General features: G+C 38.6%; 1 protein-coding gene across 11 annotated transcripts in view; it reads right to left on the bottom strand.

Annotated features, from left to right (window-relative positions):
• Window positions 1-24123, bottom strand: part of GRIP1 (glutamate receptor interacting protein 1) — a 509652-nt gene that overhangs the window by 149783 nt on the left and 335746 nt on the right. The gene's annotated exons all lie outside the window — the stretch shown is intronic.

The raw sequence follows: 24123 nt of genomic DNA, 5'->3' as shown, positions 1-24123 counted from the left end.
GTTAGTTCGCTACACATAGCTAGGATACTGTCATCAATGTACTGAGCATGTGCAGGAATGCAGGAACTGAAATTGCACTTATTCCCTTTGTCTTGGATGGGCCATGTGGTTTGGCCAGATGTACAAGTCTATATTCTGCTCATTGATTGGTTAAAGGTATATGTGGGTGTAGCTATTAATGGGAGGAGTTATAGTGCTATATAAGGAATGTACACCATGTGTTGGTCTCTCAGATCTGTTTGGAACGTTAGTTCATCTGAGGCCCGATCGGTATGTTAATAAAGACTTCTTACTTCCTGAAGACTTGCATCCATCTCTCTGTGTTTGGCTTCTGCTAGTTTACTCGGTAACAATATAAATCACATTACGTCAACAAATCTTTGAATTAATTCCGAGTATTTTATAAAGCTACATTTATAAACTTCTCACGAGCTGTATTAACCCTCTATATTAAGAAAAAGCATTAGTATGTTCCATATCTCAATAATTCTTATTACTATTGGAAACCCTTATCCTCTATAAACACACAATTTAATATATATCTTAGCTACTGGACTGTTTGAAACAAATATCATATCATATATCCATATATATTTGATTCTCTTTGAAAGATGCAAACATCCTTTACCTGTTGGTGACATGCCCACTTTAGCATCTCATTAGAAGAGGGCAATAAATCACCATATTGTACGAGAATATTTCAACTGAATTATAGCGTACGTGATGAAGCAATTATCATACTTCAAAAAGCGGAAAATAGTTCCAGGAAGGCACCAGGGATGTGTCAACATTTCCAAAGTCGCACTAAAAACCAGCAGTGCAAGGCAGAGTACTATAATCATGTGAGCGAAGGAGAGAGCAGGACAGGGGGAGTAATCAGCTTTATAGTTGCAATTTACAGAACACTTTAATTATGTTGTCTTGACTCTCCTGCCTTAAGTGGAGAAAGCTCTGTGCGGTAGTATTTATTTTAGTGCTTGTTCATTTTAACAACAGAAGGTCACAGATGCCAATAAACCTTTCTTCCATTTGCATATTCTGATTATTATATTTCAGGGAATTTATTAGGGCCTTCTTCCACTTCAAAGAAGGAAGAGAGATGTGATTAAAATAATTCTGGGATGATAGAGAGATAGATAGATAGATCAGGCAGAGGATATTATAGCAGTTTTTGTGTATACATTATGCCTCTGCGATCTCACTGCTCAATTCTCTGCTAGTTAGAAATTAAATAGATTTTGTTTCTGTTTATGCAGCCCTAGGTACACCTCCTGTGGTGTGGGATTTATTTTCAATCAGATGTTAACTTACTTTAGAAGTTTGTATGCTCTGTAATCAGTAATCACACAGAGGAAGCTCCTGCAGATTTTAACAGAGCAATAGATAATACATTCTACATTGAACAGAATTTGCAATAAATATAGTTTAAACATTAGTTCTCATTTTACAGAAAGTCTTTAGAAAGGCTTCGCAAATCACACGCATTCAGAATATAAAGAATTTTACAGAAACTACGGTATTCTATCACATGGTAGTGGTAAATCCACAAAGAAAGGACGCCTTGTGAACTACCTTGTTGGCTTGTCACTAAATATATATTACAACGAATAACAAAGTAAAGGGAACATAAATAGGAAATTTATAAAAAAAACAACAAACCAAAAAAAACAGAAGAACAATGACAGAAATCTGACCCAGTATTATAAAGACAAAACCACCAATCAGGTTTGGGTATAGCTGTTGAGAAAGCCTGCCCAGGGTGAAATGCGTAAGTCACGTGGTGCCGACATTCCTGGCGTTCAGGGGAGAGGATCAAACAGCGGTATCGGTGGACGATCAACTGATCACGATCTTTGCAATTCCCCTACGAACTGTAAGCCAGCTACAAAGATTTTGTTTTAAATTTGTTTTATGCAATCAATAAAGTGAGGAAATCCGTTTTACCACTGAAGGCTCATTACTTACTGAATACACCGTGAGTATACTGTGGGACCAGTTAAAGTCCCTGGACCAGGTGAGCAGAACATATAGGGGAGTGGTGTTAACCCCTGTATATAAAGTGCTACACCACTGGAAGTTCTGCATGTTTTATCCCTTAGATTTGGACCATAAAGATATCCACCAGGATTGAATATATTGGATATCTAACTAGGTGAAAGTTCCACTTAGGGTGCGTCAGGTGGAGGTATCTCACCTTAAGTTATTATACCATTCCAGTTTCTATTTGTTCTAGGTTATCCCTACAGGGTGTAACCCTTTGAGTGTTGGAGTATCAAGAAGAAGCTTATTCCAATGCAATTTGCAAGAACTTTGAATATATCCGAAAGTACATTTATACTGGGACATTGTTTTAATTTAATAAGTTTCAAATATAAATCTTTTATTGTATTATTTTTTATTTTTATTTTATTTCTATTTTCTACATCTGTGTCCTCTCTAAATGTAGAGCTATTACTATGTGCGCTAACTCATTGTTGTAAGATTTGACTTGGAGCTTTGTGTACTTTGGGGTGGGGGGGAAGTGGAGGATAGCAGCACAAGTTATGTAGTAATTAAAGAGAGAATCTATCATATTTATTTCTCAAAGGGAAAGCGCCTCAGATTATTACTTTATAGCTGTTGGTACCACTTATTAAAGAGTATAGGTGTCATGTTCCATAGAATGTGGGAACAATACCAGGTCGTATATTGGAAAGAAAGTTATCTTTTAAAGAATCCTGCAAAGAAAATAAAATGTTTTTCAAAACATTCTAGCACACATTTCAGTGTCCAAAGTAGAATGGGAGTACAGAAGAGAACGACCTTAAAGAAACTCTGAAGGGTAGATGACGTTAAGTGAGCTCATGCAATATTTACAGTGTATTCTATTGGGAAACTGTGAGATGTACGTAGACCTTTCATTTCCTTAACATAGGATAGATAAAACAGCAGAAAAAATAATGTATATGGAACAGGCCCCACGGAGGCCATGACATGGCATGTCAATAATACACGTTTGCAGTATAAGACTGTTCTAATGGGACAAACCGTTAATAAACGTATTATATTTTGTATTTTACATGCATGTAACACTGGCAGAATATGTTTAGTAAAAAGCACATGAGTCAAAATACCACCACCAAAAGTTTTCCAAATTTCATAAACTTATCGATGAGCATTTTTTCTTTTCAAAGAATTAAAAAAGTTTAAAAAAAAAAAAAGATCTATAAACCATATAATTTAGTATGAATCATATTTAGACAATGAAGAAAAACAAGCAAGTGTTGTTTTGAAATAGGAATTAAAAAAAAAATGATAGAAAGAGGAAAAAAAAATATTAAAGAACAAGTCACAGTGGCCAAAATTAGGGTAGAACATAATATGGGCTATATAAAAAAAGAGGAGTAGCCAACAGGCAACACAAAGCACCCAATCCTAACATCTGGGGATTTCACTCCACAGTGTCACCTTATGGGTGGTACGATAGAAGGAGTTGGCATCCTCCCGGGGCAGGTCCACAGCGTTCCCAGATAAGAGAATGACTCTAAAGTCCACTGTAAATGTAAAGGGTGCACTCTAGCAAGATTGGAAATAGTTAAACTCTTGGTTTTTCTTTCATCCTCATTAACAGATGTGGACATAGAGCGGGGGATCAGTGTCCATGTTATGCTAGAAAGCACTTTCATTTGCATCAACATGTCCAAATCAAAGAAATGTGTGTTCTGCACAAAATTTGCTAATATGAAATAGTGTGTTGTAGATTTACCAACAACTGTAGCATTTGGCATGGAATGCAAACATTCTTTTTTTCCACTCTTTAGAATGTCCAATGTGGATGACTTGCTCCTGACCCAAAAATGTAATAAAACATATCTACTCAAAATTCTATCCAATGGTCAATGAAACAGGAGGTAGTGTATTATGACAACTGGTGTATATGGTGGAATATAAAATGTAATTAACCTTTCACAGTTATTACTGGCGCCATAATAAAATAAAACACTGTGTTTTTAGGCTGGGGCAACAAAAAACGTTCTCCAGAGTTATCTGAATACTCACATTCTAGGTGTCTCCAGTTAGATCACCTGAACTATACAGTTGTAGTTATATTTTCTTACCATAAAACACTCTTCAGAAAATTGTATGGTGCAGTTTTAAATTGAAATGCATTATATATATTCAAAGGGACACTATAGTCACCAAAACAACTTTAGCTTAATGGAGGTTAAAGGAAGAAAATACAACTGGTTTGGACATAGATTAAACTAAAAAGAAAACTAAACTTTTTAGCATTTTTCATATATACAGCATTTACAAGAAAATGATTTGTGATTTGTAACCGGGCTGCCCGAGCTGGGGAGAGGCTGGCTCCCAGAGTTTTAGTCCCTCAGAGGAGAGGGCCCACTGCATCAGGCAGGACCTCACCTGGCGGTGAGTGGAGCGGACGGCCGCCGCACCACTATCCTGCCTGACGGAGCCGGACATACAAGCACCATCGGCGGACCCGGTCCTGATCCCCCCCCACGGGGCCACGCTCTGAGGCACCGTCACATCATCATGCAGACTGGTGACCTGCGATTAAGATGGTGGTGGCCACGTGCACAGGACCTGCAGCACAAAGCATGAGTCGGACTGCAGCTATCACCTGGCCCGGCGCACAGGGCACTAAGCGGAATATCACCACAACCGGCAGCTGCCCTAACTCCCCACCACACTGCCACACGCTAGAAGAGACCATCGGACCCTCTGCCCGCAACACGCACCTCCCAGGGTACGCTGAACCCACCTAAGATGGTGGCTTGCCAAGTCCTCGAGCAGCAGGCAGCACGGCGGCGATCTCGCCAGAGAGCAACCCCTGCTGAGGCATCCTACGCAGTGGGGACGCTCGGATTGTCCTGGGAATCTACGATCCGGTTCAGCTACAGCTCTGATGGACTTGGCTGCATCACCTGGCGGCGCCCAGCCTAGAAATCGGGAGATAACCTTACAGGGGAAACTAACTGTTCGCCAGACGCCAAGCACATGACCATGCGGCACATAACCGGGCAGCCAAGCCTCACACATCACTTAATAAGCCAATTGTTATGCTTTAAAATTGTTATGCTTTGATTTAGGCCTGTTGCCCAATTACCTTAGCATGATCTAAATGCCTCTTGTTTGAGGTCTCTAGGTGTCCACCAAGCGGCTGGCTCATCCCCAGAGGTCTTTACAATAACTCCTGTAAGCCTAGCATGTAATCAAACACTCACTACTTAAATAATGCCAACCGTGAAATGCCTACCATGTAACCGAGCAGTTATTGCTTAAGCAGTTTTCAGAATGTATTGCTGGGCATTTAACCTGATATATTAGTGACAGTCCATAGGCTAAGATAAACATGTTAAGCAGCTCTTGACGCAGCGTAATCACACTCACAGCAATTTTAGCGAGGATATATTCAGTTATAACTGTCATGATAAGCTACCTTTTCATTTTTACTTTAATTACTTCACTGTTTAGCCAAGCTGATGTTTATTATAATTATACAAAAATGTGCAATTCCTCTTGCCACTGTTCAACCTAAGTACATTCTTAGACACGCTGTTGTCGCGTATGACATTGCTATGTATAACATGCACAACAAAAATAAAGAATTGAAAAAAAAATAAAAATTTGTGGACTGTTAAAGTAACATGCTGGGTTTGACAGCATGTTTAATCGCTTATACAGCTCTAAGAACCAATCATCACCCTTCAACGGTAAAAACATTTAATGGGGGAAACCAAAATGAGATACGAACATTCTTTGACAAGTGGTTAAGAGGCTGAAGCCATGACACACAGTTAATGTGATAACACATACATATTAATTATTCCAATTCATGAACACTTCAACATGTTTAAAAGATCCACTGAAGTGCGAAAATTAAGATTTGTTAAGTGACAGTCTTTCTTGGAGGAGGCACTATTAAATCTACTGTCGGATGTATTGCAAAGGATCAAGGGTAGAGTACGAATTCAGGCCATCTGCCATATGAATGCATATAAGCTTATATCCTTTATGTTTTTAATCTTTATTAACAGTAGCTCTTTTTTAAACCATGTAAAACATTTTTTTCAAGATGATTGATCTTATAAGGAAACCCACTGTTATAAATTTTTGTCCATAACCATCTGCATCTTAAAGCTGTCCGTTCCCCAGTGCGGCCTACGGGGCTTCACTGTAACAGTGAGGAGATACATTTTGACAGGTGTGATAGAGACTATTAACAAAATGAATTGTCTATACACAGAGAGCAGTAAATCAAAGGGTATGAGTAACAGAGGTAGGTATGATTTAATTACAGGAGAAGTGTCTACTGCAGAAATGAATCACAATGAATGCAAGGCTAATTCCAGCTTCAATATAATCACCGGTAATGTATTCCTACAGAATCAGTGTTTCACATAATTGTATTTAGTTGGATAAGAAAACCAAAACTCAGCTTGATTTGAGCCAGAAATATATTTAAAATGTGCCTACGGTTTTTAAATATCTATATGTCTTACATCAAGAGAGCATCACTATGGAGAGCTCACACAACTATGATACATTACTGTGAAGGTTCTGCCAGGAGAATGTCTATACTTTGGCTACTCTATGGCTTTGCAGATGTTTATTTGAGGTATGAGGTTGGCAAAATAAAATGCAGTACCCAGCTCTTCGGCAAAAGCGGAGAATGAATTATTTAGTATGGCACAGCATGAACATGCTACTCAAATAGATGGCCGTTGGTCGGAAACGTATGTTCTATGAATGGACAATGCATGCATCCATGACCTAGATTAGCGTATATAGATACTTGAATATCACTCTGAATAAACAGGTAAATTAAATAAAGTGCATCTATCAAGGAGCTGGCCACAGGCAATTTTGCTGAGTCCTAGAGCACTGGAAAAAGTGTAGAGATGAGCTAGAAAATTGATAAAAGGAATGGAGAATTTTAGTTACGAAGAAAGGTTTAAAAATGTAAATCTCTTTAGTTTGGAAAAAACGGCGCCTCAAAAAGGAATATGATATCATTATACAAATATATTCGGGGCCAGTACAAACCATTATCTGCAAATCTGTTCATAAGCAGGGCTATACATAGGACACGAGGTCACGCATTTAGGCTGGAAGAAAGGAGATTTCATCTAAAGCAAAGAAAATATCTTTTTTTTACAGTAAGAACAATAAGGATATGGAATTCTCGTCCTGACGAGGTGGGTTTATCAGAGTCCATACAGATGTTTAAAATGCAATTGGATAAATACTTGCAAAAACATAACATACAGGGATATTATTTCTAATTAGTGCGGTAATAGCTGCTTGATCCAAGGAGATATCTGACTGCTATTTTGGGGTCAAGAAGGAAATTTTTCCTAGTTTGATGCAAAATTGGAAGTGCTTCAGACTGGGTTTTTTTTGCCTTCTTTTGGATCAACAGAAAAACCATATGTGAAGAAGGCTGAACTTGATGGACGCAAGTCTCTTCTCAGCTATGTAACTATGTAAAGGTCCAAGTACAAAGTGCTAACCCTGTCCACCCAAAAACACACGTTCTGAGGTCACAAACATACAATGCACCTCACAAACCTGTTACAGATCATAATCCACTTCCTGTGTTGCTCAAAATAATATTAAATTAACTAAATTAACCTCTCCCAGTGTTATCATACTGTATATTTCTTTTGGTGCCAAAATCTGTTGGCGCTATATAAATGGCAATAATAATAATAAATGCAGCAAAAAACTATTCATGTTTTCCCAATAATTATTTATTTCCAGTCTTACCTCCCTAAATGAATCTCCCCAAGCAATATCCATAATTAATCCATCTCCGCCATACCCCCAACTCATGGCTCCCCATGAAATGTGCCCAACTTTATCCCTTTGCTTAATTAATTAGAAAAATATCCCTCCAAATGAATCTCTGCATTCGAAAGGCTGGTTGGCCCACCTAATTGAAAAACTATTTATAGAACTGTTAAAGTTTATGTAGTATGGCATTCTCTTTTTCATAGAACTACTAATTAGAACAATATTCTTCATGTTTTTATATATTCTGCCCTAATTATAGATGTAGTTATCCTCTGATTAGTTTGGAAACCGGTGTAATCTCCCCAGCATTTCCTAGACAGTCATGAAATTACACATCGTGTCCCACTGCCCCAGCTAACTCCCAATAACTTACAGTGCAAATACATCCTTGACAGAGATCTATTCAAGAACCCCTGCATCATGTGGTAGTGCTTCTGAGTATCATTGTGACTAGGCATCACAATGGCCTAAGACCTTCAGGTACCCAGTGGCACCTTTCATAACATTCCTTTGATGCTCAGTCAAGCAGTGAAGTTGGCAGACCATTATGAGAAATATTCTAAATGCTCTTAATGTTATTCTCAAACATCCCTAAAAAGAGCTAAAAGTAATTTCCATTATGTTCTGCTTGCACGAACGGCTGACTTAGCATTATAATTGTAAATAACATACATTATATACACTCCCTTTATACACTGCCCCAACCACGCAACTCTGTGTCTCTTCCTATAGTCTGCTTATGACTCCCTCCTCCGTGTCTCCCTAAATCTCTTGAGTGTCTATCCCTAGCCCTAGGTTTGTCTGTCTTTGCCCACAGATAATTTCCACACCCCTTCCAGTAGCCATACCTCCCAATCTCCAAGACAGCATACATTAAAACAGTGGCTTATAACCCAAACATGGGTCCCCAATTCATTTTAGTAGATCCCTATTGGTTTTTAACAGACACATCATATTCTTCAGGTCTAAGGAAGCTGCTAAGAATAAATAAACATTGTTTTCCCACCATGGCATTGAAGAATTAATTATGGGAAGATCTTTTGTAGAAACGTATTGTTAAAGGGACACTTCACTGCCCAAATGATATAATATCAAAGGTGGGGGCTGAAAAGACTGTAGACAAGAGATCGGCAGCTTTTATCAGCTTTTATAAATGCATGCATGTTTTCATTGTGGGTATATCTACTAAACAGTGATATATTATTATATGCATTTTTCATTTTTTCATTGACGGTATATCTAAAGATAACTTATAAAAGCTGCAGATATCTTGCCTTTGTCTTTTCAGCCCCCAACTTTGGCTAGTCACAAGGAAATACCAGTGACAAGATGAGGGACAGATCTGCCAATAAAAGATGTTAACCTGCAGAAAATTTTTAAATTTCAGCCACGTCAGTACTATTTGAGGTAGTTCATGCACAGAGAACTTATGAAAGATTTGCATATAGGTTAAATGCACTAACGGTACATGTTAATGGTGTTCTCAATTTATGCTTTTTGGGGGCTTTATCAATTGTTCCAACAAAGAGTGAACCTAAGACATTGGTCCAAATTCAGGCCTGCCCTGCTGAATCTGGGATTGCTGCAAGATATATCCCAAGCTAACACCATCATTTGGGTCCTAAAAAAAATGAATCTCTCATGTTATAAAATTTAGGTGGTACGAAGTTATCAAGCACTGAGCACTGAAGAAAGCTCTTGTGCTACCCAAACAGCATTCTAGTTTCATCTCCCAACACCTCCTACAAGCTCCGCTTCACGTCTGGCACTATAATCACTTTTCCATATTGTATAGCAGAAAATGGGTCAAACCTCCTCCTCATACAGAGCTCCACATATAGAAACTACCTCCTAAAAATGCCTCCTGTTTAAGGACGATAAAATTAACTGGAAATAGTGATGTCTTTAAAATGCAAACAGCTTGTTTCCACTCTTTATAAATGTGTTGAAAATGTAAGCTTGCAATGCGGTGTAATCTAGAACAACATACGCGCAGATGAGAGAATTAGGCACCATTCCTGGTAAAATAATTTGTTAAAATAAATACATAAATATACATAATCACTCTACATTGCTTCCAAGCTGCAAGCGTCTGTGATATCAATCTAATTAACAGACTGTGAATAAATCGTTCTAATGATGTTTCGGGTTAGTGTTTAGTAAAGAGTGAATTAGCTACTAAATGTAGAATAGCCGCACGAACCGGCTAGTTTTGCCAGACTTTTTATTCTAATTTGGTTCACAAAAACAATAGGGCCATTATTTTTCCAAACAAAATAAAAGAAGTAAATTAAACAGCAATCACATTTGCATTTGCCCACAGAATTGATTGAAATAAAACTTATTCTCAGTCCTTCTTAATGTATATTTCATTGCACCTAGCCGGGTCTCTGCATCCATTACAGAAGTGCACGGCAGGAGGGAGTATATAGAGGTGTAAATCAGACTTTAATGAATGATTATATTAAAGCAACACTTCAGTCGCCTAGAGTACTACAAAGCACTTTAATAAATTACTTTAGTATATTTGACAGCCAGGAGGGTTCCTGCTCACTCACTTTCTCTATGAGAAATATTTGATTGGCCCCAAAATGCTCAGTAATGATTTTCCTGGGGTGAAGCATAGCTGCAGCGAGAAGACCTTCTGAGTGTAAAAAAGTAACTTTTATAATGGGGAGCCTAAATCTACTCCCCCCCCACCCCAAAAAAGGAACACTATTTTTACCCAGAATTGTGTCATGTACAGACTATATATTGCAAGGTTCACTGATTGACCGTATTGGTCATTTATAGATTCCTCTCTCTGGACTACATCATCATAGCGCAAATTTTCTATCTGGAGCTTGTAATATAATTCGATGCACCTCAGGTTCTGAATAATTGTGCACATGCTATTTATTGTACGGCCATGTTTTGCCACACGTGGTTTTTATTACACTGCCCACTACTTTTATTACCAAATACAGTAAGCACTTGTTAATAAAGAATGCTAAAATCTAAAAGAATGCGAGTATATTCTACACTCTCTATAATGGTAATGTATAGCATAATTGTGTAATGTTCTGTTTTTCTATTTGAAAAAAAATTATCTGATCCAAACAGAATTTTTTTTTTCATGTAAACCTACATTCATGTCTACTGTAAATTTAAAGTGCTCTATATAAGAGCATTAGATAAAAACTGTTCAAAATTAAATAAATAGCAAAACGGGTGTGCGTGCCGCAGTGACGAAAAAGACAAAGATCCTGTATAGCTTAGCTAACACAAGATGACTGTAAACCGCATATGCAACCATGTTGGAGAAGGCATAAGTGACTGGATTATGGCCGAAACCGGAAGCAGCGTCATTATAGTGGCGGCGACACACATCCGATTAAGACCCTGTATGGATAGGGATTGTGTTTTGGACAATTCAGACACCTGTGCTTAATAGAGCTTATTATGTGGGGTGTATATGTCTGCACTAGCAGTGTGTGTTTAGATTACACCTGAGGAAGACCTATATATGTTGAAACATGTTGTGTTGTTCATTTGTATTTGTTTTATCTAACTTGTATGTAAATAAAGTTCATTCTATTTTATTTACTCCATGAGAGTCAGGAATTAAATAAAATGGTCCTATATATGATAGGTGATCAGGCTCTAGATGATGTGTGCTGCACACACTCATAATCTACAGGCTGTATCTGAGTGCCAAAGACTCACTAACAAATTGGTGCTACTGGGTCTTGAGTAATATAGTAAGGCAACAAAAAGTAAAAAAAACTTATGTAACAAACAAAAACCTGCAAACATGAGGTAGCAAACAGTTCTGTTCACCCAATGCAGCGGATGGACTACGGTGGAAAGTTCTTCCTCATATCAGGATCAGAATCCGTTCTCTTTGACATTAGGTTTGGTAGGTGGTATGTGTATCTGAATATCCCACTGCCGATTGCTTCCCAATCTATAGGACAGCCTTGCCGCATATTTTCGGCCCCAGGCCTGAATGGGAGCCCGTACCTTATGTTCATGGAATCCCCGTATCAAGGCGGCGGGATCGTGGGCCTGCAGGCACACTGGCATCCAGGAGAGCCTCCGGGTATTTGTACGGCAAAGTGGAGATTTCTAGAGTTGTGCTGCCAGCACAGAAGAGGAACGGGCAGTTGGAATATCACTCCGGGTCGTTTCTACAACAGAAGGAGTGAGTTTGAGGGATCTGCTCTCAATTCGTAGCTAGAACCTCTGGCAGATTGCATCTAATCTTTTTAGGAAGAGATCTCTCCACTATCAGCATTCCGGGCTTGTGTTGCTGTGATGCAGGTCCGACATGACGGCCATTTTGGTTTTAATCGATTCAGACTGAGTGTGTGCCGAGCTAAGTCGACCCAGTGAGAACCGGGATAATCCCCACTGGCCAAAGGGGCTCGTGAAGGCAAAAGGTGTGTGCGTGCACAGTCAGGGGAGATCGGCCGCTTCTCACCCCAGCCTGCAAGCCAAGTCCTGTAGGCCGAGAGATGGTCATTTCAGCAGGGTACTTTGGCATGAGCTTGGTGACTGTGCCTGGTTGTAATAGAGATCCACCTGCAACTTGGTGGGCACAGGTACACAAGTTTATAGCTAAATTTGCTTTATATTTACCCGAGTCGTTGGGAGCTAACTAAAAGCATGACCGGCCATCTCGCAATAAATTTTATTGAAAAAGGAACGGTCTGTCACATACTAAAAGGTAAAATATAATCTCTTGGCATTCCTGTTATATGCTACAGCTGCCTGTTTTCTATTGGATACTTCAATCAGGGATAATGCATAATCTCACAATGAGAAAATAGGACTAATGGGTTGCAGATTAAAGACAATCTGCCTCCCAAAAAGACCTTGTATCCTTATGTGAAAAAAGCTACTCTGCAATAATAAATATAAAAGTGGAGCGCAGAGAGCAAAGAACAAAAAACTCTTTATTAATCCCTCTTGGGGGAGAAACACACAGATACTAGACAAACAAGTAATAAAATTAGGATCTAATAGGATAGAATCGACTAGTCCAAAAATAATAGTAATATGGTCAGAAGAAATGCTATAAGTATGTGTGTGGCAGAATTGCCATAAATAGTAGCAAATAACTATGACCAAAAGGGGGGAGATACACTAAATGTAGCAAACTGAAGATCTCCAAGTACAAAAGTAAATACACTCTATAATTAGAACAAAGAGTATATCAAGTGCATAACAAATATTTCTAGGGGTTAGGCCCCATTGTATCTCTCAACCATCACAACCTGGCGGATGGACTTGTTCCATTCCTAACCAGTGCTGTGTTTCTCTATAATCTCACAATGCATACATTATCTCATATTGGTTCCATAAACACTTATCGGAGACTTTAGTTTACTCCAATGGCCTTCATCAGTGTTTCTCAACCTTTTACGGAGAAGAATCCCTGCAGGTCTAAACAAATTCCTAAGTACTTTCTATTGATGTAAATTCCAAATGATACGTGTAGACGCTGATATTTAAGTTAATCCCATATTGGAGAACAAGCCTGATCGAAGGTAGTAAAGAATATTTTCTTAAATAAATAAGACGCAGTGTAAATATTGTTTATGTAAGAAGGAGTGTATGAACTATTAATCTGAAATATCATAGTTGCAAAATGAAAATATCATACACACATAATCACGTCTAACTGACTGTTTCAAAGGGTCCTGAGTTGTTTATAAAACTGCCTAATAAATTGGCTCGTGTGTGTGCGCATGTTAAAAACACTATATCATACCTCTCAACCTCGATGTCCTGTGAATCTGGATGCCGGTGGCAGTGTAAAAGGGGGCAGGACAATTATATGAATTGAGTCCCTAGCACCGCCCAAGGCAGGTAGAACCACCCAGGATGCGGGTGGGACTGCCCAAAGAACGGACAGTTCAGCCTGGTGTGAAAACACTCTATTTAGGCTGACTGCCAATCACACATGGCAGACCATGCAGGGAGCACTGTTTCAGTTGCCTTTATCATGGCACAGAAGTGTCTAATAATGTGTTTGTACTACGCTTTTTGGGGACAGTGGGACACCAGGATCAAACTCGGGAAGGTGGGACAAGAATAAAGTAACACACAATTATATTAATAGGATGGACCATAATGTGAATTTTCTGAGGATTAGGCATTTTGTTCAGAATTTGCCCAAGTCTGCTGCAATCACATTGGTTACACTTGGCAACATTTTACATTGTTTGTCTTCCCCCTCCGGTGTTAATCTGGCTCATTGAAATTTATTTTTTATTATTTATTTATGTATTTATTTATTAATGTATTTATTGGTTCATTTCAAATGCTGCCCAGCTTTATTTCTATGCTGCCAGAATGAAATCCGTTAATTGACATTAAATACTACCATTCTTAAAATGCATCACAAATATTAAACAGGGCATTCCTTGTGAAACAAGGAATAAATATATGTATACTAAATATACATACACACACACACAATTCTAAAAGCTCGTTAGGCTTTTAGACCCTGACAACAATTGCTATATACTCCACATTATTTTCTGTGTTTTTGTGCTATGCACTTTAAAGCTTAATAGAGCGTTCATTGTAAACTCCATTACCCAGTGACATTTAAATAGAGAAATAAAATGTAACTTGACAGGGTTATGGGGGGCATTAATTCTAATCCTGCTCAGTAAAACATAATTTGAGCTGTGAGGTCATGGAGAGATTGTTAGCCAAATAGCCAATACCCTCCGAAAAGCCTTTTCCAATGAACCAGTCAGAGGCTGGAATAGTGGAAGTGTAGGCTCAAGCCTTTATTACAACAGAGGAGAAACAGTCTCACTGATTGTGAGAGCATACACATTAAGATCTTGAATATATACATGATATCAGTGAGGTAGAATTAAAAAACAAACAAAAAAACCCCCCAGAAATTAATTTTATCTTGGTAGGGTTAGCATACGCCATTCTTTGCCCATTCTTTGCCAGGAAAGTAGACTCTTCTTTTTGGGAGGAGGTGTCAGGATTCCTGAGAGACCCAACACGCAAGGTGTAAAGAGTACGTATACCGGACCTTAGAATGGCCGGACTAACGTAATAGGATGAGAATAGTCAAGACAAGCCAAGATCAAGGAATCAAGAAGGTACAGTAACGAGAGACAAGCAGAGTTAGAGAACCAGAAAAGCGGAATAAACGGGGTACAAAGGCCAAGTCAAGAACAGGAGAATGGAGAGTAGTGAACAAGCCGAGGTCAGATACCAAATGAAACAATCAGAACAAAACGCGCTATTGGGAACTAAACTAGGACCACAACAAGGCAAGGATCTAAGTTTTAACTAGCCTTTTATAGGCTGGTACTTTAAATTGAAAATCACACCCCCAAAATGTTCGTGTTCTAACATTTTGGCGGGTCATGACGTCATCATCAGTATGACGTCGGCACTTGTGCGGCATCATGACGTTATCAGTGTCACGACGTCGGCGAGTGCCTGCCGTGTCATAAAAGGAGCCCCAGCGGCCGGCGTGGGAACCGCTGGAGCGGAGGAGACTCCTAGAACGCGGGTGAGCATGACAGGAGGGTAATTCCAGCCATTGGGAGTAGGATAACTCCTCAAACACCTGCTGGCCTTGAAAACATTAGTTACAACCAGTGAAAGTTTTTTCCACAAAATAATTACACTGCTAAGCATATACTGTTGTATATTAAGCCTTCTATTACCAGACAGCACGTATTTCTAATATATCAGTTGCATTATACTGGTTTGTATTTCAGTGTTACATAGATATATAGATCCTTACCGATATCTTATCATTAAGACGCCTAACATGATATTTCCCGCAAGATGATTGTGTTTTTATTGTCTGTGAAAATCTGTACTTTATTGCCAAGAGGGGATGTCATTTTACCTCAGGACTGCCACAAGGAAACACATCTGAAGTCAAGTGAGAAGATAGCCAGGCATTAAATGAAGGTTGGAGTTCAGTTTATTCCAGAAACTGTTTATAGAATTGAACGTCTGCAATTAGACGCAAAAGGTTGAAGGTTGAAGCATTAAGACTGACATAAAACATACTAAAATGGACTGCAGAAGTAATTGCTATTCAATGAGCAAAGTTTCCCATAAAGGGAAACTTTCTATCTTCCCCTTGCATACTCTAGTTCTAACATCGGTCTCTAGGTCAGAAGGCCTTTATCCAAGTCATGGAACAGGCTAATGTTCAGCTTGGCCTACTTCTTGCATCTCAGGGTGAGAACCCCCCTTTTCACAGGTTGCCAAGTCTTTTTCAAGTTTGAGGCATTCTCCTTAGCGTGTTGACCTGCTCCTTATGCATGTAATCAGTCCATTCTGGGGAAGGAATTTCCTTTTTTGTGCCAGTGATTGCCCGCGTTCTTGAACTGAAGGATGAAGAGGTGGTAGTTATCTGGGAGGATAAATCTAGGGAGAGTTCCACGTGGCAGCAGTAGTCTTGGGATGTGTGTGTACATCCCAGTGGACACTACTCTCTCACTGCTCCGAAACGACTAAATGATACATAATGTTCTGTCTGTTTTTGCCAGGACATTCTGAATCAATAAGGCATGCTCTAGTCTAGGCAACACTTTAAAACCGAAGGTATCTGTATCAATTAACGCGGCACATCTTGGGGAAGACTTGAACACCCAAAGCTTATCACATGAGATTATTGATTCCATTATAGTATGTACCTAATTCTTCAAACATCAAATTGACTTTATTTTTGAGTGGTGTCAAATGAAATTTTTATGCATAGTAAGATATACATTTCCTTAAAAACACACCAAAACCCTCACTAATTCTAATACACTGCTTTCAACTTGCACAAGTAGTTTCATTCATTTATCTTTTGTTCATGAATGAAACAACTATGATCATGGTTTTTCTGCTTTTGCTGCACAATCCCTTTGTAGCTTTCCTAAGAAAGCCACGGTAAATCTTGGGCTCACGGGATATGTACAGTAGTACATTTTCCCTTAGGTGACTTTCTACACCTCCATGGATTGGGAGACAATAAGGCACAATAAAGGTAAAACATTTTTGAAAAAACAATGCACCTGACATTGTGCAAAATAATCAGATGAATTCTTGCACCTGCTTTGCATGAAGTGTCCTTTAAACAGAAGAAACGACATAGTACTGGAGACATTTTCAAAGATAGTAATTAAAGTTTTAGACATAAGTTGGGGTCCCTTGCGAATTTCACCTATTAGCTATGTTAGCTAAGTCTGTTTTGTGTGTCAAACCAAAAAGTATTGCCTGTTTATGCTAAAGATGGCCACCTGTTGTGGCACGGAGGACTGGTAGAGAATTACAAATCAGGCTCTTCTTCTGTACTGGCGGACAGTATATTTCACTAATCAATCTCTGTTCTAGCTCCCTAGAGAAAAATGCATGCATAATAAGGAAAAAGGCAAAGGAGACAAGAGATGAATGCTTTCATTTGCATGAGCTAACTTCTTATTTAACCTAGCTGGCTGAATTAAGCACTGGATGAAAAAGGTGTTTTATCTAAAAGCATTTATTATGCAAAGTAAGAGAGTAATTTTTATGTGTTTTCAATTAGATACTTTAATGCAAAGTAAAACGGAGAGGTACACACTAAGGAGTGAAAGTAACAGAACAAACATACCCAGCATCTATATAGCTCATCAGGGTAGTCTTTATTATATCCACAGGTTAAGATATAAACGGAGATCTTGCGGTTTGGACCATTTCGTTTAAATAGGAAGTGACTTTTGTTTAGACAAAGTATTTCAGAGACAGAATGGATGTTAGATTAAATTAAGAGAGAAATGCTAATTTTCGAGGAGTTGATTTCAGTGTTTTGTCTGTGCAGTTAATGTACAAGAAACCTACCTTCCAGTTTCAAGACGTTTGGTATTACGATGGGAAGCGGCTGAGCCCAAGGTGAAGGTGAGACAATGACGAGCAGTGTCATACAGAGGCAGCCACCCTGGCTCATAGGAGCATGCCCTGAAGAAGTGCAAAATCCCTTGCATTGCTACTTTGCAATTTTGGGGGACTTTTCACCAGTGTCCCTCAATAAGAGATTAGGGTGATTCAAGAGATTTATGCCACAACGTGTTTACATTTTTATTTCTTGAGAGTTCTATTCTGCTAAAACGTGTTATCTAATTTTGTGTATTTCTTTTAAAATTACTTTGTATGTAACAGTCTTCTTGTTTTTGTAGAATGTTGACCACATTCTTCCCTTGACATTAGAGGACTTGAACCTTGCTGTTTGTGCGAGATAAGAATCAGCAAATGTTTCTCAATGAGATGGTGAGTCAGATAGAAGGTGGGGTTGCCAACAATCATGAGTGTGGGCTGTCAATCGGAATGGATAATAATGAACCAACATGTTTTGAGCATGGAGGGACATATGTCACATCTTAGACTGTGGGCTTGGACCAATACAGAATCCTACGTCAGTATGGTAACATTCGTTAGTGGTTGGGTAGACTGGGATGGGTGGTTTGTGATGATGTCACCCACCGATGCTGCCCACTTAGAGACTGCAGCTTAACTTGAGCATTGCACAACAGAAATGCGTGTTTTGTACTTATGTTTTATTATAAATGCTCTGTAAGTTACATTTATATGTAGGATTCTAGCATAATCCCTTTAAAGATATATCTTATGCACCAGCATAATCACACCTCCTTTTAAAAATATGTCTTCTTTTTACATCTATCATAGCAAAGCTGTATCTCCTTTAGAAATACTGGTGAGAAGAAAGTCATGAATTTATACACCATTAACAATGGATAGTGTTTCCACTTTGCTGCTTTTTAAATCTCCCCTTATATCCTAGCTTTATACGCTGTGGTTGATCACCTCTATAGAACTGAGGGATTATACTAGATTCCTATAAAATAGGAAATGGAGGAACCTGCGCCAAACTTAATCTTGCTTGAGAAATTCTCTCTTTGGTTTGTAAAGGCTTAAGCAAAGATGTGAAAATTAATTAAGATGTGTTAAGGCGTGATAAAGCAAAATGCCAAAGCCTTTTTTTCCCCAGTCTTAAGCTAAACAATGCCTTAACCGACATTCAGTAACACAACGGAAATAATTAGCTGCTGCACTGTTTGCATTACCTTTATAAGCTTCTGCAAAACAGCAATTTAAATAAACGACTATAAATCAAAGTCTGTTGGCTTTTCTTTCTTTTTGCATAACGAACAATTATTTGTATAGAATATATTATTTAATGCAACGTATCACAAGGCTTTGCATGACAACGGTCAGCATGGGATCATGTCAACAAGGTTCATAACAAAAAGGTGCCACTATGGAACCAAATAACCATGGCTCCAAGTGGGGGTAACCCACAACAATTCAATTAGATTACAAAATAGACAAAGAGGCCACAACAAGGGCATATGAGTCCAAAGATGGAGATCCCTCCAGTAAGAGACAGTATATATGCACATTAAAAAGCCATGTGGATGTGGTGCAAGATGGGGGTTAAACACTGGGTTTATATTTAAAGGGACACTATAGTCACCAAAACAACTTAAGCTTAATGAAGCAGCTTTGGTGTATAGATCATGCCCCTGCAGTTTCCACTGCTCAATTATCTGCCATTTAGGAGTGAAATCACTTTGTTTATGAACCCTAGTCACACCTCCCTGCATGTGACTTGCACAGGTCCCTATACACTTCCTGTAAAGAGTCATCTACAGTTTATCCTTCCTTTATTGCAAGTTCCGTTTAATCTAGACCCTGCAAGAGCCTCCCGTATGTGATTAAAGTTCAATTTGCACAGAAAGACAGACAATTGTTTAAGGTAAATTACATGTAATTGAAAGTGAAACCAGTTTTTTTTTTCATGCAGTCTGTGTCAATCAGAGCCAGGTGAGGTGTGACAAGGGCTGCATGAACAGAAACAAAGTGATTTAACTCCTAAATGGCAGTGAATTGAGCAGTGAAACCCGAGAGGCATGATAAACACACAAACCCTGCTTCATTAAGCTAAAGTTGTTTAGGTGACTATAGGGTTCCTTTAAGAAGGTACACATAAACTAACCATTTCACAGAAGGAGCGACTCACCAGGGTCTTAGACAGGGATATCCTCTGATGCCGCAAAAAGCCTGACATTCCAGGTGGAATGTTAAAATATATTAAATTACAACCCACTTGTGTTCAATGTATAACCACAACAATATTTAGAATAGCAGGTTCTCCACTAAAGATATAGAAACCGGGACCCAACAGACATGTATACCTGATCCTATAGTGTTAAAATCACCATCTAGCCCCCATGACCACTCTTGCTCCACTAAATATAGTAAAATCTTAATTTTGTTCAAGCCTGCAGCTGCTGCCTCTGATCTGCCTGCTTGACTGACATCATTAGAAGTGTTGTTCTTAGCCAATTACAATGCTTTTCCATAGGATTGGCGGAGACTGTCAAGGAGGCAGAGCCAGCACAAGCCAAACACAGCCCTGGCCAATCAGTATCTCCTCAGAGATGCATTGAATAAATGCATCTCTATGAGGAAGGGTCAGTGTCTGCATGCAGAGGGTGGAGACACTGAATGTCAGTCACACTGTGCAGAACTGCCCCAGGAAGCACCTCTAGCAGCCATCTGAGGAGTGGCCAGTGAAGTTATCACTAGGCTGTAATGTAAACACTGTGTTTTCGCTGAAAAGACCGTGTTTACTGCAAAAACCCTGAAGAGAATGATTAGACGCTCCAGAACAAATACAATAAGCTGTAGTTGTTCTGGTGACTATAGTGTCCCTTTAATAACCCCGTTACATCAAAATTAAGCAAACATATTCTGTCCAAATTCTAACATCTCCCCAGAACACGCCACTACTTGCGTAAATTAACATTTTTGCATTGTTCTAGTAATTCAGACATATAAGAATATTATAATACTAGGCAACTTTGCATGTGGAAACTCCATGGAGAATGTGATATCTCACGTGTATGGGTAGACATAATGCTGTGTTAGAAGCCCAGAAATCCACCTAACAAATTGTCCATTTTGGGCCATTGTCTCCTCCAGAGTTTTCCCAGTTTCATGTCTATTTTCAAGCGATTTATGCTATATCCTCCTGGGAACCGAGGAAGAAAAAATTGTCTTCCAATATCATTTTTAATGAAAAGGAAGAGGAAGCTCCCAGCATCCCAGCCTATCACATGACATATCACTCGAAAGCCTAGGATGTCCTCTTTACAATACGGCAGGTATTGATAGAGTAGCTGAAAAGAGTAAAAGGAGATGCATGTGAACGGAATGTCCAGTACAGAGGACACAAGTTAATGGGCTGGGTCTCAGGAGGATATAACCACGTACATATATAGCCACATATATACTCACTGAAGAAGCCAAGTTAACATCTTAACATCTGTCTGCAACATATTTTCTATTTACAGTGGGCTATTTGCAAGCAAAATCCCCTAAGCCCACTATTTCTCCAGTACCCAACCCTGTAAAGGATTAAATAAAAGCAATGTCAAAATTAGTCAAATTCCACAGATTCATGCACATGTCTACATAATAAATAGTGTCTACTCAGGCTTCAAATTTCCTGTATTCCTGTGTATATATTGTCTTACAAAATGGATGGCATTCTGCCAGATTAGTAAATTGGCATTTTTCCAAGACTTTAAAGACTGATGCCCCTACAGTGTAAGTCCCATACAGTTTATGTCTTCTAGGCCTCATACTCTTCTATCAGTTGGATACCACCAAGGCCCAAAGCCATTAAAGGCTTTAGAGAACTGACATAGACAAACTTTCATTATTCTAAACTGAATACGAAATTCAAATGTTCCAATAAGTATCTGATTAGATATAGCCGTAGGAACTGAAGTGTAAACAGTGAGAAGCTTTAAGAAAATGGAGATTAAAGCAGAATTGCCACAAGCTCTTGGAAGCGAACTAAAAGTTAGCAAAAACAATTATTGTTTTAAGATGTAATTTATATTGAATAACTGGCAGCCATAACTACCATGTAGTCTTGTTAAACCACTGTGACTGCAGTCCTTTAGTGACCATGCTTTGGCTGAATATAGCGCAGATGTTTCGTTAGCCCCTCGGGGACCCAGGCAAGTTTTTAAACCGTTCTAAAAGGCTTTGACAAATTATATTGGAACGGAACCAACGAAATTCCTGTTACCATAACCACTATAGCAGGCTATATGGTGCTTGGAGTGTTCTTTAAAGTTATATTTACTAAAGTGTATTTGGACGTTGGTGACTTCTACTGACATGAAAGGGGATTTACTGAACCTATCTACATTTGAGAGCACAAATATTAATGAATTTTGCCATCCATTTGTAAGGGAAATAAGAGATTCTATCTATGGCATTCCGACGGTAAGTGTCAAAACGTTTCAAAACTAGATTACTGCTGGGCAGCCCCCTTTGGTGCTTATGGTGACCTTTTAGCCACCTGACGGGTTAAAAATAAAAAAATAAGTAAGGCCTTTTAGCTTGTTGATGTTTATTTCACTCAGTCTAGAATTTAAGATGCATTTAGCTTTCTCTATCATGTTTTTCTTAAAACCCTAAGCTTTACTTTGAAAGCCGTACAATAAATAAAATAAGCCGACAGGCAGTTGCGCATTGTTGAATTTATTTTATATGTCAATCTCATGTGACTTGTAAACAAAGACTGCAAAGTTGAGGGATTTAGTGTTGTTTTTATTGTGATTTTTTAACAATATAAAACATGTACGGTTATGTGTGCACTTTGGAATTGAATAGTTCTGCTTAGCTTTTATTTATTTTTTATTAACCAATATAGGTGTCTTGTTTACAGAATTCAAATTTAGTCACCAACAACGGATATACGAGGTCAGGTTGATTAATTTTGCTAAAATAAGTTGTTTGTTATTATGATAATTAGCATTTATAAATTTACAATGATATAGTGGGAATATAAAGTAGCAACCGCCAGACAAGATAATATTATCAGATATAGAGTACCTTACAACGTACTTTATGTGTTTTACTGTATTACTGACCAGACTCTGGCTAAGAATAAGAACAGTTACTGTCCAAAGAATCTTGATTGCAAAAAAAATAATTTGCCATTAAAACCACTTCCTAATGAACAGAGGCCAAAGAGCAATAGGCTATGAATGAATATATACAAATATATAATAGAAAGTAAACATCTTGCAGAAACTGTTATTACACACAATGAGGAATACTTATCTGCAAACATGTAAAAGGGAAGGAGTCACCAACAGAATGTGCCTGCTGGTTCCACTGGTTTCCATGGTGATTGCCCCAATTTTGGTATCCACAAATTAACATTGAAGAAGGTAACCTAAATTTCAGCTACTGAAGGTGAGGAACAAGGTAGGTATGAGAGGGGCTAAAGGCCCCGGTGTCCATAAGAAGAGCATTGTAATTGAGTCCCTTGGTCTTGCCAGATAGGACATCGAAGACCAACAACCAACACATGATAGTTTGGAGTTCCCACTACACTTAACACATCTTACAGAACAGTTTGTGGATCTACGGGATTTAGGGTTCCCTTCACAATGACAACTGACACAGCCCCCACTGGTACTCCAATATCCATCTTTTCAACGTGTGTATCATAGATACAGATATATGAAGGATATAGCAATACTTAACGCAATTCACAGCATATTTATTTGTTTATAAAATATTTTACCAGGAAAGATACAGTGAGATTTCTCTCGTTTTTATTGTCCACGTTACAAATCATTAAGTCCGTTATCCAGGACAGACAGAATAGTTTCATTTAAACCCACAGTTTTTACATGAGATATTTTGAGCTATTTAGCATCAGTTCATCCTTACAAGAACATGTCTTACATTGCTTAATTTGGTTTCGTAACTGGAAGCACACAGAAAATTAACAGCAAGATAGTATGGCATCTGTGTATTAACATTTTGCAAGAAAAGAAAGAAAATTTAGCAAAGAATGGAGCTATCTCCCTGAGCTGGTCTGATTAAAAGGAACAAACATGTATGCCTGACACTATTGTCCTGATGTGGCATTTTAGGTGGCTGGTCCTCGCTCCGATCACTCTGAAAAGGTGATTTTATTCACCTTTTCTCCCACACCGTGCCAGTCTTGCCGAGGATGGCCCCACCTCGATGGCAGAGATCATCAATCATGAAAGCATTGGGTGGCAAAACACCAAGCTGTGCAAATCAGCATCTCCTCATAGGATGTGTTCTGGACACCAATGTAAACACTCCCTTTTCTCTGAAAAGGCAGTATTTACATTGAGAAGCCTGCTGGTACAGTCTAGAGATGCAAGAACCACTACAATAACCTGAATAGTATCCCTTTAAATAATGTTGAGAGGAAAAACAAAGGTTATGTGACCA

Source organism: Pelobates fuscus, chromosome 3 (genome assembly GCF_036172605.1).
Source record: "Pelobates fuscus isolate aPelFus1 chromosome 3, aPelFus1.pri, whole genome shotgun sequence".
Lineage (NCBI taxonomy): Eukaryota > Metazoa > Chordata > Amphibia > Anura > Pelobatidae > Pelobates > Pelobates fuscus.
The sequence above is the reverse complement of the archived record's forward strand: the minus strand, read 5'-3'. Positions and strand labels throughout refer to the sequence as shown.